Raw genomic sequence first — 15,842 nt, 5'->3', positions numbered from 1 at the left:
TAGAAAACTAAGTCTTATTCGTATCATTTTTTAAATTAAAGAGAATAATGATATATATAAGTTTTAAATTTATAAATTTTACACAGCATTTTTGCAACAAAGTAGATTTTACTTTAAAAAAAATTCAATTTTTTATATTGAAATTAACATTTTTTATAAAATAAATTTATACATTTAAAAGTACTTCATGTCCATAACATTAGCATTAATCAGATAACCCTAAGCGAGAGTCAACGTAAACTTGCACCATCAAGCAAGGCCATGATTGAGGTTTTAAGCTATACTTTGACTACATGATGTCCATCGCTGAATTACACCTCCATTAATCAGAAAATGTTCCTTAAGATTTCAATCGACTTCGTTCTTGTCTAAATAATGACGTTAAAAAAAAACACATTAACGATCTTAAAATCGCCATTTGAGTTCGAAAAATCAACACTGACGTACAATAATAAAACAATGGACGTCCACTTGACAAGTGATTTCCGGTCCAGGTTTCTCACCCATAGCCATTTTGGGAGTAAGTCTTTGTCTGAGGAATGGGAAAACAAGTGGCGGCCGTCTGCTAACATTTGCATTCTTCTCCTATATATGTATCTATCAGACTACGTAACCTCTTGCATTCTCGTCATGGATATCTCAATTTTCTTCCTTCTTCTTACGCTCATCCAAACTCCTCTAATATCTTCATCATCAAAAACATCTGACTTTCTCAGAGGCTCATCTTTATCTGTTGAGAACCCAAGCGACAAACTGGTTTCTCTCAATGGTGATTTCTCTGCAGGATTTTTCCCGGTAGGTGAAAATGCTTTCTGCTTTGCCATATGGTTGACAAGGTCCTCAGCTCCGACCGTTGTTTGGATGGCAAACCGAGATGATCCGGTTGATGGAACAGGTTCACAGCTTTCGCTTTCGAAAGATGGCAAGCTTCGCCTAACAAACTCGGTCGGCATAACCGTTTGGGCCACCAGAACAGCAGCCTCGACCCCTTTAGAGTCCTCGAAATTGCAACTACAGCTCCAAAACACCGGAAATCTTGTTCTAAATCATTCTCAGAGTGGTGTCATCTGGCAGAGCTTTGATTCACCAACAGATACTCTTCTTCCACAACAAACGCTAACCAGGATTTCAACCCTTGTTTCAAAATCAAGCAAAGTAGACTATTCTTCTGGCTACTATAAGCTATTTTTTGACAACGATAATGTCCTTAGTCTGTTGTACCAAGGTCCTGTTGTATCCAGTCTCTACTGGCCTGAACCTTGGCTTAGTAATCCTGGGCTAGCCGGAAGGTCTATGTACAACTCTAGTAGAGCTGCAGTACTGAACGAGTCGGGTTATTTCTGGTCATCCGATCATTTGGTAATCCTAGCTACAGATTTTGGTGTGAAAACTCACAGAAGATTGACTCTTGATCGTGATGGTAACCTTCGATTATACAGCCTGGAAGCAATGTGATAAAGCAGTGGTTCTACACAACACTACACCTAGAGGGGGGTGAATAGGCGTAATCTAATTTTTATGGCCTTTTGAAAATTAATCAAACAAGCAGATAATAAATGAAACAAATAACACAAATAATCAACACATGATTTTGTTCACGGAGTGGAAACTCATTTGAAGAACCTCTTCAAAATCTAAAACCACTCCGGGTGTAAGACACCACCTCAAATCCACTATAGAAACTTTAGTTTGTTACAACCAATTTAGAACACTCACAAAACCTTTGTAGTAGCTAAACTTGGCTTGCAACACCACGAGTGACCCACTCGATCTCTACACGCATGTAGTGTCGGAACTCCGACCTTCCTATAGCTTCCCACGAGAACCTCTCGATCTCTGCATCAACGGCAGCTTCGGACTCTTCCGGCCAACAAAAATGTCCACTTCAATGGACTCAAGTAAAAGCTGATTTTTGTGTATGTTGTGGTGGAGAAATGTTTTTCCAAGAAAGAATCAATCAAATGGGGGAGAGATTGCTCTAAGATGTTCTTGGAGGCCCTTAGGGTTTTTGCTCTGATTCTCCACACCTAGAACAGAAGCCATGCTGTTCTATTTATAGTTCCCATCAAATGAGGCGTTCAAAACCCTACATTGTGAGTGATCTGGAACATTGGCTCGAGCGAGGTGTCGAGCGAAAGTCGAGCGCCGAATTCTGCCTAAGTTCGCTCGAGCGCCATGTCGAGCGAGCATCGAGCGGTCGACTCTGCCTGAGTTCGCTCGAGCTCAGTGTCGAGCGAGAGTCGAGCGAAACACTCTGCCTGGGTTCGCTCGAGCTGTATGTCGAGCGAGGGTCGAGCGGTTGAATCTGTCTGAATTCGCTCGAGCTGCATGTCGAGCGAGGATCGAGCAGTGCAATCTGCCCAAGTTCGCTCGAGCGCTATGTCGAGCGAGGGTTGAGCGAAGTTGCTTCTTTTGACCAATAATGAGCACACTTCAAGCTTTCCGCAACGACACTTATTACAACACTCTTTTACACAGGTTTTCACAAGAATATGCCAATACACTCATTTTTCCCTCAACACAATGAATGAAGGGTGGGATTGGGTTGTCACATGGCAAGCGCTGTCCGATCCTTGCACGATTCATGGCATATGTGGGCCCAATAGTTTTTGTAGTTATGATCATGCTTCCGGCAGGAGATGCTCTTGCTTGCAGGGATTCAAGATCAAAGATCCAACTGATTGGTCTTTTGGGTGTGAAGCAGACTTCAATCTCCCTTGCAATCAGAGTCATGAAAAGCTGTCTAGTTTTCTCCAACTTTCTCATGTTGAGTTCTATGGCTATGATATAGAGTTCCAGCCTAATGTGACCTTACAACACTGTAAAAACAAATGCCTGACGACGTGTGGTTGCAAAGGTTTCCAATTTAAATTTAGCGCAGCTGACGGGGGCTATTTATGTTACCCCAAGTATGAGTTATACAATGGACAACTTACACCAAATTTTGAGGGAGACTTTTATTTAAAAGTACCCAAAGCTGGTTTTTTCTATAACCAGACGCTGGATGCCTCCGAATCAAGGTTGAATTGCATAGCCGAACTTAGCAGGCAAGTTGGAGGAACGTATGAAAATAAGACAGTGAAGCTTTTGCTTTGGTTTGCTACTGCAGTGGGAGGCCTAGAGGTAATCTGCATTTTCCTTGTGTTCTTTTCCTTATTCATGAGCAGTAAGAATTCCGACCCAGTTGCAGAAGGATACCTCCTGATGTCTAGATTCAAGCGATTCAACTTTTCTGAGCTGAAGAAGGCCACACGGGGATTCGTTGAAGTGATTGGACGAGGAGGGGGAGGGGTAGTATACAAAGGTATACTGCCCGATAAGCGAGTTGCAGCAATTAAAAGGCTCGACGAAGCTAACCAAGGAGAAGCCGAAGTCCTAGCAGAAGTAAATACCATTGGGAGGCTTAACCACATGAACTTGATAGAAATCTGGGGATACTGCGCAGAGGGAAAGCATAGGCTTCTGGTGTACGAGTACATGGAGCATGGTGTTGGAGTATTGCATCACATATTGATAATATGGAGTTAAAATCCAAAGTAGAAAAGGCTAAAATAGTCAATACAATATAGTTAGTTAAATCTGTTATTTTGCTATAAATAGAGTACCATATCAGACTTGTAAAGTACTTCTTTTCATTAATGCAATTCAGAATTCTCTTCTTTCCTCTGTTTTTCAAGTTCTTTCCTCACTTGATCGAATTCTTGTCATGGTATCAGATTAGAATTTCCGCACCTTTCTCTTCTGGGATTCGATCCATCTTCTTCTCTTTTCATTACACTTTGTTCTCTGCATTACAAATTCCTCAAGAATTTGTAGTGATCTTTCTTCTCTGCATTACAGATTTCTCAGAAAATTTGTAGTGATCTTTCTGCATTACAGATTCCTCAAGAATTTGTAGTGATTTTTCTACATTACACACTCCAAGATCGTGCTTCTTGATCTTTCTTGAAATGGGATCTGAAGCTTCTGTTGATTCTGTCCCAAGCATAAATCCATCAGATCTTTCATCAAGTCCATACTATCTGCATCCTAGTGATAACCCTGGTGCCCTTCTTGTCTCAGAGATCTTTACTGGAGATAACTATGTTGCTTGGAGCAGATCAATTACCATTGCTTTATCTGTCAAGAACAAAGTGGCATTCATCGATGGTACAATTCGACCTCCACATTTTTCTGAATCTGTTCTTCACACAGCTTGGTTAAGGGCAAATAACTTGGTACTTTCTTGGCTTATAAACTCAATTTCCAAAGATATTCGAAACAGTTTGCTATATGTAAATTCATCTCTTGATCTTTGGAATGAATTGAAGACTAGATACTTGAGAAGTGATGGACCAAGGGTTTTTCACCTTGAAAAATCTTTGAGTTGCATCAACCAAGGTTCTTCATCTGTCACTGAGTATTTCAGTGCTTTTAAAACATTATGGGATGAATATGTAAGCTTTCGTCCTTTTCCAACATGTACTTGTGGAAAAATGTCAAGTTGTACATGTGATCTCTTCTCTTTTTTACTACAAAGGCAACAATCAGACTATGTTCTGAAATTTCTGGTTGGTTTAAATGATTCTTTTGCATCCATAAGAAGCCAGTTACTTCTTTCAATACCATTACCACCTATGGCCAAGGTCTTTTGTTTGTTACTTCAAGAAGAGAGCCAAAGACAGCTAACCAACTCAGTTTCTACTGAAACTCATGCATTGATGGTTAAACAGTCGACTTCTGCAGCAAATCAGTACAGATTTTCCAAAGAAAAATCCAAGAAGTCCATTCTTCATTGTACACATTGTGGATACAATGGACACACAGTGGACAAGTGCTTCCAGCTTCATGGATATCCTCCTGGGTGGACTGGACCGAAAGGAAAGAGAATTCATTCTGCTGCTCATGCTGCAATTACAACTAATGATGTCTGTCAACAAAACAGTAATGAGTCTCACATGGTTTCTTTGACTTCTGAAGATTTCAATAAGCTGCCAGCTATTGCCAATTCCTCTCAGTCATCTCAGTCACCTCAAATCCCATCAAACACCCAGAGTATATCATCTTGCAACCTTGTTACCTCCTCTCAATTTTCTGGTAAATCTTCTTGCAATTCAGTTTCTACCATTGCAAAATCTAAATGTTCTTGGATATTAGATACTGGTGCAACAGATCACATGATCTGTTCACCTTCCTTCTATTGTTTTCCTCCTAAACAAATAAATTTATCTGTCAGTTTACCCAATGGACAAGCTATACCAGCAACACACATAGGAACAATTTGCATTTCTACCAATCTTTTCTTGCAAAATGTCTTATTTGTACCATCTTTTACCTTTAATCTTTTGTCTATTTCTAAGCTAACCAAAGATTCTAATATTTCTTTGTCTTTCTTTCGTACTCATTGCCTTTTACAGGACCAATCACTGAAGAAGATGATTGGGATTGCATTTGAGAAACAAGGCTTATACTACTTCAATTCTGCCTCTGAAACTTCTAAAGCTAATCCACCTCATTTTTCTGCTACATCTCAAAAATCATTGGATTTATGGCATTACAGATTAGGCCATGTATCTCTTTCTAGACTTTCTTCTCTTAAACATCTTGATCCTTCTATCTCTATGGATTGTCAAAATGTATGTGATATCTGTCCATTAGCAAAGCAAAGAAAACTTTCATTTCCTGTATCACATAGCAAATCTAATAAAATGTTTGATTTGATTCACTGTGACATATGGGGTCCTTTTGGAACCATTTCTTATTCAGGTTATAAATATTTCTTAACAATTGTTGATGATTTTACACGTTGTACTTGGGTTTATATGCTTAAAACAAAATCTGAAGTTTCATTCCTACTTAAAGGTTTCTGCAAAATGATTAAAACACAGTTTGATGTTGCTGTCAAAATAATAAGATCAGACAATGGACCCGAGTTCCTAATAACAGATTTTTATCATGAAAATGGAATTTTACACCAAAGAAGTTGTGTAGAAACCCCACAGCAAAATGGCCTAGTAGAAAGAAAACATCAACACTTGCTTAGTACAGCTAGGGCTTTAATGTTTCAAGCAAATATTCCACTATCTTTTTGGAGTGACTGTGTTCTCACAGCAGCTCATATTATTAATAGGATCCCCACTCCTCTTCTTAAAAACAAAACTCCCTATGAAATGCTTTTTAATAAAACACCAAAACTTACTCATCTAAAAATATTTGGTTGTCTTTGCTTTGCTTCAACACTTCAACATCACAGACAAAAATTTGATCCTAGAGCTGTCAAGTGCATATTTCTTGGGTATCCCTCTGATATAAAAGGCTACAAAATAATGGATCTCCATACTAAGAAAGTTTTCATCTCTAGAAATGTTATATTTCATGAAAACATTCTTCCTTTTACAGCTATACCATCTGATCCTAAAAATCACACATTTCTATTTCCTCCATCAGAAAATTCATACAGTTATGATACTTTCCATAGTAATCCAGTTGATAATCCACCTGTATTATCAACTTCACAGATAAATCATCCACATATCAATGATGACCATAATGATGATCATCAAAATTCTTCTATACCTCAGAACAATGATATTTCAAACAATACTCCACAACTCAGAAAATCCACTCGACTTAGACAAGCACCTCATTTTCTGCAGGATTATTATTGTAGTCAAGTTTCTTCAAATGCAGCTCCTTCAATCTCTTCATGTGATGGTTCTAAACAAGGTAATTTCTACTCTATCTCTCCTTTTCTTTCTGCAAATAGACTTTCTTCATCTCATAAAGCCTTTCTTGATTCTATCACAACTTCATTAGAGCCTAAAACATATAAACAGGCTGCTCAATTTCCAGAATGGCAAAAAGCTATGCAAAATGAACTTAAAGCTTTAGAATTAAACAAAACATGGGAGCTTGTTACTTTACCTAAACATAAACAGACCATTGGTTGTAAATGGGTGTTTAAAATCAAATACAAAGCTGATGGAACCATAGAGAGACATAAGGCAAGATTAGTAGCAAAAGGTTACACTCAACAAGAAGGTCTAGATTTCTTTGACACCTTCTCACCTGTTGCTAAGATCACTTCTATTAGACTTTTACTTGCTGTTGTTGCAATTAAGAACTGGCATATTCATCAGTTAGATGTGAACAATGCGTTTTTACATGGTGAACTACATGAAGAGGTCTACATGGATTTGCCTCCTGGTCTGCCTAATCAGAACAACAAAGTTTGTAAACTTTTAAAAAGTCTTTATGGTCTTAAACAGGCCTCTAGACAGTGGTTTGAAAAACTGTCCAACTCTCTCATCAGCTATGGCTTCTCTCAAGGTAAATCTGATTGTTCCTTATTCATCAAAAAGTCAACAACATCATTTATGGCATTGATAGTATATGTTGATGATGTATTGTTAGCAAGTGATAGTTTACAAGATATTAAACTATTGAAGAAGTTTCTGGATGAACAGTTTACAATCAAAGACTTGGGGCCATTAAAATATTTTCTTGGACTAGAGGTAGCAAGATCTCACACTGGGATCTCTCTTTGCCAACGAAAATATACACTGGACATTCTACAAGATACTAGCCTCATTGGTTCCAAACCTGCAGCATTTCCTATGGAATCCAATCTCAAGCTGGCTATTGATGATTCAGCACCATATGAAGATCCATCATCTTATAGAAAACTGGTTGGCAGATTGTTATACTTAACAATTACCAGACCAGATATTGCATATTCTGTTCAAGTTTTGAGCCAATTTCTAGCTAAACCAACAGTCAATCATCACAAAGCAGCAATAAGGGTACTTAGATACTTAAAGGCCACACCTGGACAGGGTTTACTCTTCTCTTCATCTTCAGAACTTCAGTTGAAAGCCTTTTCAGACAGTGACTGGGCAGGCTGCATTGATACTAGGAAAAGCATAACAGGCTTTGCAGTGTTCTTGGGAAACTCTTTGATCTCATGGAAGTCTAAAAAGCAAGCCACTATTAGTCGATCCTCTGCTGAAGCTGAGTACAGGGCTCTTGCAACTACAACTTGTGAAATACAGTGGTTACTCCATGCACTCCAAGACTTACAGATTGACCACTCTCAACCAACCCTCCTATATACAGACAGCAAATCTGCTATGTCCATTGCCACAAACCCAGTCCAACATGAAAGAACCAAACACATACAAATTGATTGTCATTTAGTTCGAGAGAAGCTGCAGGAAAAGCTCATCAAGCTGTTCTATATTCCCTCTCGGCTACAATTGGCAGACATTTTCACAAAGCCACTTGGATCATTGCCTTTTCACCATACTCTTCGCAAGATGAACATTATTAACATTCATGTTCATCTTGAGGGGGGGTGTTGGAGTATTGCATCACATATTGATAATATGGAGTTAAAATCCAAAGTAGAAAAGGCTAAAATAGTCAATACAATATAGTTAGTTAAATCTGTTATTTTGCTATAAATAGAGTACCATATCAGACTTGTAAAGTACTTCTTTTCATTAATGCAATTCAGAATTCTCTTCTTTCCTCTGTTTTTCAAGTTCTTTCCTCACTTGATCGAATTCTTGTCACATGGAATATCCTTAGCAGAAAAACTTACTTCTAACGAACTTGATTGGAAAAAGAGGTTTGATATTGCAGTGGGCACAGCGAAGGGCCTAGCTTATTTGCATGAAGAGTGCCTAGAGTGGGTTTTACATTGTGATGTAAAGCCTCATAACATACTCTTGGACTCCAACTATCAACCAAAGGTAGCAGATTTTGGTCTGTCCAAACTACTGAATAGAGGTGAGCATGATCATTCAAGCTTCTCAAAGATGAGAGGAACTAGAGGTTATATGGCTCCTGAATGGGTTTATAATCTTCCTATCACCTCTAAAGTTGATGTCTATAGCTATGGGATTGTGGTGCTGGAAATGGTTACTGGAAAGAGCCCCACAGGTACGCAGCATAGCTCTGGTGGCGGCGGGGCGAAAGAGCATACTAGATTGAACACGCAGGTGAGGGAGAAGATCATGCATGCTGTTGGTGAAGCTTCAAGGGAGTCGTGGAATATCGAGGAGATTGTAGATCCAAGCATGGGCGGCAGATATGACTTGGCTAAGATGGAACTTCTGCTCAAGGTGGCTTTGCAATGCGTTGCAGAAGACAAGAATGATAGGCCAACCATGACCCAGGTTGTAGAAATGCTTCGCTGCCAAGAGGCCGTCAACTGATATATCTAAGTTAATAGTATGAAGAATAATTTATAATGTTAGTTATTTATTTTATTTAGGGTACTGAATTTAATCAATTATATATGCGGATAAGTTAGAGCATGTCTATTCAAGTGGTAACTTTGGCTGGACGTTGGATTCGCAAACGAGACAAGTGGCTCTTTAGTCTTTAGTATAAATTTTGGTTACATAAATGAGATAATAGTTAGAGTTAATTTTTATGAGATTTTAAAAAATTGAGAGAGAAAAAGTTAAATAAAAAATTATAAAGATAATATAATATTATAATATAATTTTCTTTTTTAGATTTAAAAAAGTTGAATTATTTTTTATATTTTATTTAAAAATTGAAAAAAGTTATAATAATTAATTACTATAATAATTAGATAAACAAGTTAATAATTAAAAAATAAACGTTTTTAAATAATATTCGAATATTGAAATGTGATGACATAGTTTGAAAGATTTGTAAAATCAAACCAGTCCAAGTGATTCACCTTTTCAAGTTGATGATAATCGATCTCTTTAGTTGCATATTGGATTATTTATTTATTTATTCTTGAAACCAAAATATATAATTATATGGCAAGGAAGCCGCGTGTTCCAACTAGTTTCAAAAAATCAATTATATACATAAATTAATATGTTTTTATAAATTAATTAATATATTTCTCATTAATACTACAACTAGAATTGAACAATTTAAAAACACATTAATAGGGGTGTAACCGGTCCGGTTTGGTCCGGTTTTAAACAAAATTTAGGACCGAACCGGTATATACCGGTTTTATATTTTTCAAAACCGATTACGCACCGGTTATCCTCCTAAACCGGTACTCCGGTTTTACCGATTTCCAGTACGGTTCGATCCGATTTTACCGGTTTTAATGTACTATATTATATATTATATAATATATATAATATAGTATATAATACTATAGTGATAATATATTATAATATATTATAATATATATTATAATTGTATTATAGACTATAATGATATATTATAATATATTATATAATGATATATTATATTATATTATAATATATAGTGATATAATATAAGTATAACTATTAAGAAAAAATCTTCACAACCTCCCAACACTCCACACTCTATATTTTTTTTTAATTTTTATTATTTTATCTTTTATCAAATATTTAATATATAAATAATGAATAAAAGAATTAAATTAATTTAAAAAGAATAAATTCAAAAAAAAAATATTAAAAAAATATTAAAAATTTAAAAAAAAGTGGAGTGTGGAGTGTTGGGACGTTGTGTAGCATTCCTCAACTATTAATATGCACTATATAATATTAGTATAACTATTAATATAATAAGCAAAATGATATAAGATTTTAAAATTTAATATTATATTAATTAGTAATTTATCATATAGTACAAAACTATTTTATATATAGTTATATATTATATATAAATATTATATACAATATAACAAATTAAAAAATATATATAAATCGGTCCGGTCCGGTTTTAGAAAAAGAAAAATTAGAACCGGACAGATTTTGACCAGTTTTAAGAAAACTAAAACCGGTACCGGACCGAACCAATCTCGGAACCGGACCAATGCCACCGGTTTTGTCCGGTCCGGTCCAGTTTACCGATTTATCGGTTTTTTTTTACACCCCTACACATTATATATAAGTAGAATCTGAAAAATGTGATATATATGGTCAAGTACACTAAGGAGAGATGAACTCTTTTTTATTTTAATTAACAATAGAGAAACCAAAAAGGAAAGCAGTAAGATAGATGCGACAAAGGACGGATTACAGTTTGGACCAACTCCGATAGACTTTAGAATATGTGAAAGCCCATGAAGGCAACACACTTGTCTTTTTTCAGGCACAAAGGTCAGATATGAAAGGTTTGGTGGTGGCAAGTCCAGTAATCTTGTGCGTGTGTCGAAAAGAGTTGTCAAAATGGGTGGCGTGTGAGGATCATGTGCAGATAGGGGTGGTGCGTGAGAACTACGTGCAGTGATTTTCACAAAATCACCCATTCCTTTGAATGATTTTTGACTTGTGAATCTGCTTGTGCCACGCATGTCTCATAGGAGTTGTCGGAAACCTGAAGATCTGTCTTTTTTGAACTTGAAGAAAGTAAAATAAAACTAAACAAAAGAAACATTTATAGACAAGATGGTTGAACAGAAAAATATGAGAAGTAGAGGGAGGACTAGGAGGAGGAAGTCGATGCCTCCTTCTCCTCATTCGAAAATCAGACTGGAGCCGTTGATTTTTTATGAGAGAGGGAGGGAGAAGGAGTTGCCTTTCCTCCATGTTTTGTATATAAATTAATAATGCACCGTATCCCTCGGGTGATATATACAGCGACAATATTACATAGATATTATAGTAGTAATTGATCAGTATTTAAAATTATCAAAAAATTTAATTATACTAACAATAATAAATGTTGTAATTTGGTTTGGCTTAACATATGAAAAAATATGGAAGCAATTCTATAATGCACTTCCCCTGACTTGAAGGTTTCACATGGGAAAGAGCTAAATACGTCAAGTGTGTCTTTTAACATTTATAACTGCTTGAAATATTTATATCGGCACTAGACATTGATCTCAAGAATATAGATTTGGCTCTCATGTATAGAAAGATCAAGATATTCAAGTTTGTATATAAATTTGACGTCTCAATTAAGTGAGAGTAAGATAGATAGTTATTAGAATGAATCCTATTTATGGCCATTAATATGTTCTTCTTAGCATTATCAATTTATTAGCATATAAGAGTACGTTTGAGTGCTCCTGTGATGCCACCAACTCTCACGTACTGACACGTGGAAATCGAGACATTGGGATGATGACAACACAGGTCACGCATCCCATCACTAAATTCCAAGTGTGTGCACATGCAAAAAGTGTACAACAAAAATACAACAGAATAGTTAAAGTCGGTCAAGTAAGTACTAGAATTGTTTAAATACAAATTCAATTAAATACAAACTTTACAAAAGTATTACAATTATCTGATGACAAAAATAATTAAACCAAAATATAATAACCAAAAGCGGGACATAAATCCCAACCCACGAGAAAGTGATCCCTGATCACTCCTCCAGTGGAGCCGCATCCTCAGGCTCTACATCCTCATCTGCAACAAAATCTATGACACCAAGAAATGGTACCGCAGGTAAGTAATAATCCAAACAGCACGCAAGATAAAAATACATTCATACAATAATAATATGCATTACACATGATGACAGATGCACGAAACCCAAAAATCATTTTCTCCAAAAATGAATATTTTCTAACATACACCAAAATCTCAATTTGGCCCAAAAACATATATAGTCCATTAAAATATTTGTCATTTTTCTAGAAAATGGCCCAACATCAAATCTTGCAATTTTACCAAAAAATGGCCAAAATATCTAATTAAAATTGTAGGCGGCAATCGCAGGCAAAACTCTATCACCATCCCTACCGTGTGCACCGTAGGCGGAAATCACAGGTAGGACCCTACTATTGTCCTTATTTACTACCATCCCTACAGTTCCTTTTACCTCTCTTTCAATCTATCAGAGCACTGTAGGTGAGAATCATAGGCGGAACTCTACCATCATCCCTGCTTACCACCATCCCTACCATGTGCACCGTAGATGGGAATCGCAAGCGGACTCTACTACCATCCTTGCTTACTACCATCCCTACCAAGTGCACCATAAGAGAGAATCATAGGCAGAACTCTATCACCGTCCCTGCTTACCACCATCCCTACAGTAACTCTCTCTCACACTGTTCAATCCGTTCATTTCAAACACACCCAAAATCATTTCTCGTATAAAAACCCAGTTTTCAAATATACACATGAATATGCATGCCATTATGCGAAAATCTAATTTTCATTTTGCAAACATGAACATGCGTGGACTATGCAATATCAAAGATGGCAAGCTTCGCCTAACAAACTCGGTCGGTATAACCGTTTGGGCCACCAGAACAGCAGCCTCGACCCCTTTAGAGTCCTCGAAATTGCAACTACAGCTCCAAAACACCGGAAATCTTGTTCTAAATCATTCTCAGAGTGGTGTCATCTGGCAGAGCTTTGATTCACCAACAGATACTCTTCTTCCACAACAAACGCTAACCAGGATTTCAACCCTTTTCTCAAAATCAAGCAAAGTAAACTATTCTTCTGGCTACTATAAGCTATTTTTTGACAACGATAATGTCCTTCGTCTGTTGTACCAAGGTCCTGTTGTATCCAGTCTCTACTGGCCTGAACCATGGCTTAGTGATCCTGGACTAGCCGGAAGGTCTATGTACAACTCTAGTAGAGCTGCAGTACTGAACGAGTCGGGGCTATTTCTGGTCATCTGATCATTTGGTGATCCTAGCTACAGATTTTGGTGTGAAAACTCACAGAAGATTAACTCTTCATCGTGATGGTAACCTTCGATTATACAGCCTGGAAGCAATGAATGAGGGGTGGGATTGGGTTGTCACATGGCAAGCGGTGTTGGATCCATGCACGATTCATGGCATATGTGGGCCCAATAGTGTTTGTAGTTATGATCATGCTTCCGGCAGGAGATGCTCTTGCTTGCAGGGATTCAAGATCAAAGATCCAACTGATTGGTCTTTTGGGTGTGAAGCAGACTTCAATCTCCCTTGCAATCAGAGTCATGAAAAGCTGTCTAGTTTTCTCCAACTTTCTCATGTTGAGTTCTAAGGCTATGATATAGAGTTCCAGCCGAATGTGACCTTACAACACTGTAAAAACGAATGCCTGACGACGTGTGCTTGCAAAGGTTTCCAATTTAAATTTAGCGCAGCTGACGGGGGCTATTTATGTTACCCCAAGTATGAGTTATACAATGGACAACTTACACCAAATTTTGAGGGAGACTTTTATTTAAAAGTACCCAAAGCTGGTTTTTTATATAACCAGACGCTGGATGCCTCCGAATCAAGGTTGAATTGCATAGCCGAACTTAGCAGGCAAGTTGGGGGAACGTATGAAAATAAGACAGTGAAGCTTTCGCTATGGTTGGCTACTGCAGTGGGAGGCCTAGAGGTAATCTGCATTTTCCTTGTGTTCTTTTCCTTATTCATGAGCAGTAAGAATTCCGACCCAGTTGCAGAAGGATACCTCCTGATGTCTAGATTCAAGCGATTTAACTTTTCTGAGCTGAAGAAGGCCACACGGGGATTCGTTGAAGTGATTGGACGAGGAGGGGGAGGGGTAGTATACAAAGGTATACTGCCCGATAAGCGAGTTGCAGCAATCAAAAGACTCGACGAAGCTAACCAAGGAGAAGCCGAATTCCTAGCAGAAGTAAATACCATTGGGAGGCTTAACCACATGAACTTGATAGAAATCTGGGGATACTGCGCAGAGGGAAAGCATAGGCTTCTGGTGTACGAGTACATGGAGCATGGATCCTTAGCAGAAAAACTTACTTCTAACGAACTTGATTGGAAAAAGAGGTTTGATATTGCAGTGGGCACAGCGAAGGGCCTAGCTTATTTGCATGAAGAGTGCCTAGAGTGGGTTTTACATTGTGATGTAAAGCCTCATAACATACTCTTGGACTCCAACTATCAACCAAAGGTAGCAGATTTTGGTCTGTCCAAACTACTGAATAGAGGTGAGCATGATCATTCAAGCTTCTCAAAGATGAGAGGAACTAGAGGTTATATGGCTCCTGAATGGGTTTATAATCTTCCTATCACCTCTAAAGTTGATGTCTATAGCTATGGGATTGTGGTGCTGGAAATGGTTACTGGAAAGAGCCCCACATGTACGCAGCATAGCTCTGGTGGCGGAGGGGCGAAAGAGCATGCTAGATTGAACACGCAGGTGAGGGAGGAGATAATTTATGCTGATGGTGAAGCTTCAAGGGAGTCATGGAATATTGAGGAAATTGTAGATCCAAGCATGGGCGGCAGATATGACTCGGCTAAAATGGAACTTCTGCTCAAGGTGGCTTTGCAATGCGTTGCAGAAGACAAGAATGATAGGCCCACCATGACCCAGGTTGTAGAGATGCTTCGCTGCCAAGAGGCCGTTGACTGATATATCTAAGTTAATAGTATGAAGAATAATTTATAATGTTATTTATTTATTTATTATTTTTATAAAAAGAGTCTTGCTACGTACAAGCACAGTCGCGTACTAATCTGTATATTAATACTGATTTATTCATACTTAAAATTTAAATTAACACTGTTTTTAATAAAATTTACTTTTTGACCAATCACATAATATTAATGTACAGTACACAATTATACTTGCAACTATATTTTTCTTATAAAAATCAGGACGACGAGACCCCAACAATGTAACTAATTAATTTGAACTTTTTTATTTTTATGCAGATTGATCATTTGACAACTCTTTAACAAGTTCTAATATATATTATTATTTTATTCCGATGCTTGTTTATTTTATTGAGGGTGAAGTTAATCAATTATATATGTGGATAAGTTAGAGCATGTCTATTCAAGGGGTAAGGATTAATATCTTTCTTTATGGTCGACTAGGTTCTAGTTATCTATTTCATTAACTCGAGGAACTTTGGCTGGACGTTGGATTAGCAAACGAGATAATTAAAGTGGCTCTGTATAAATTTGGTTACATAAATGAGATAATAGT

General features: G+C 37.2%; 1 pseudogene; it reads left to right on the top strand.

Annotated features, from left to right (window-relative positions):
• The first annotated feature begins 691 nt into the window (after positions 1 to 691).
• Positions 692 to 15,325, top strand: LOC122317990 (annotated as a pseudogene).
• The last annotated feature ends 517 nt before the right edge of the window (positions 15,326 to 15,842 follow it).

The sequence above is a fragment of the Carya illinoinensis genome, chromosome 8 (assembly GCF_018687715.1).
Source record: "Carya illinoinensis cultivar Pawnee chromosome 8, C.illinoinensisPawnee_v1, whole genome shotgun sequence".
Classification (NCBI taxonomy): Eukaryota; Viridiplantae; Streptophyta; class Magnoliopsida; order Fagales; family Juglandaceae; genus Carya; species Carya illinoinensis.
Note: the sequence above shows the minus strand (reverse complement) of the source record. Positions and strands in the feature narration are given on the sequence as shown.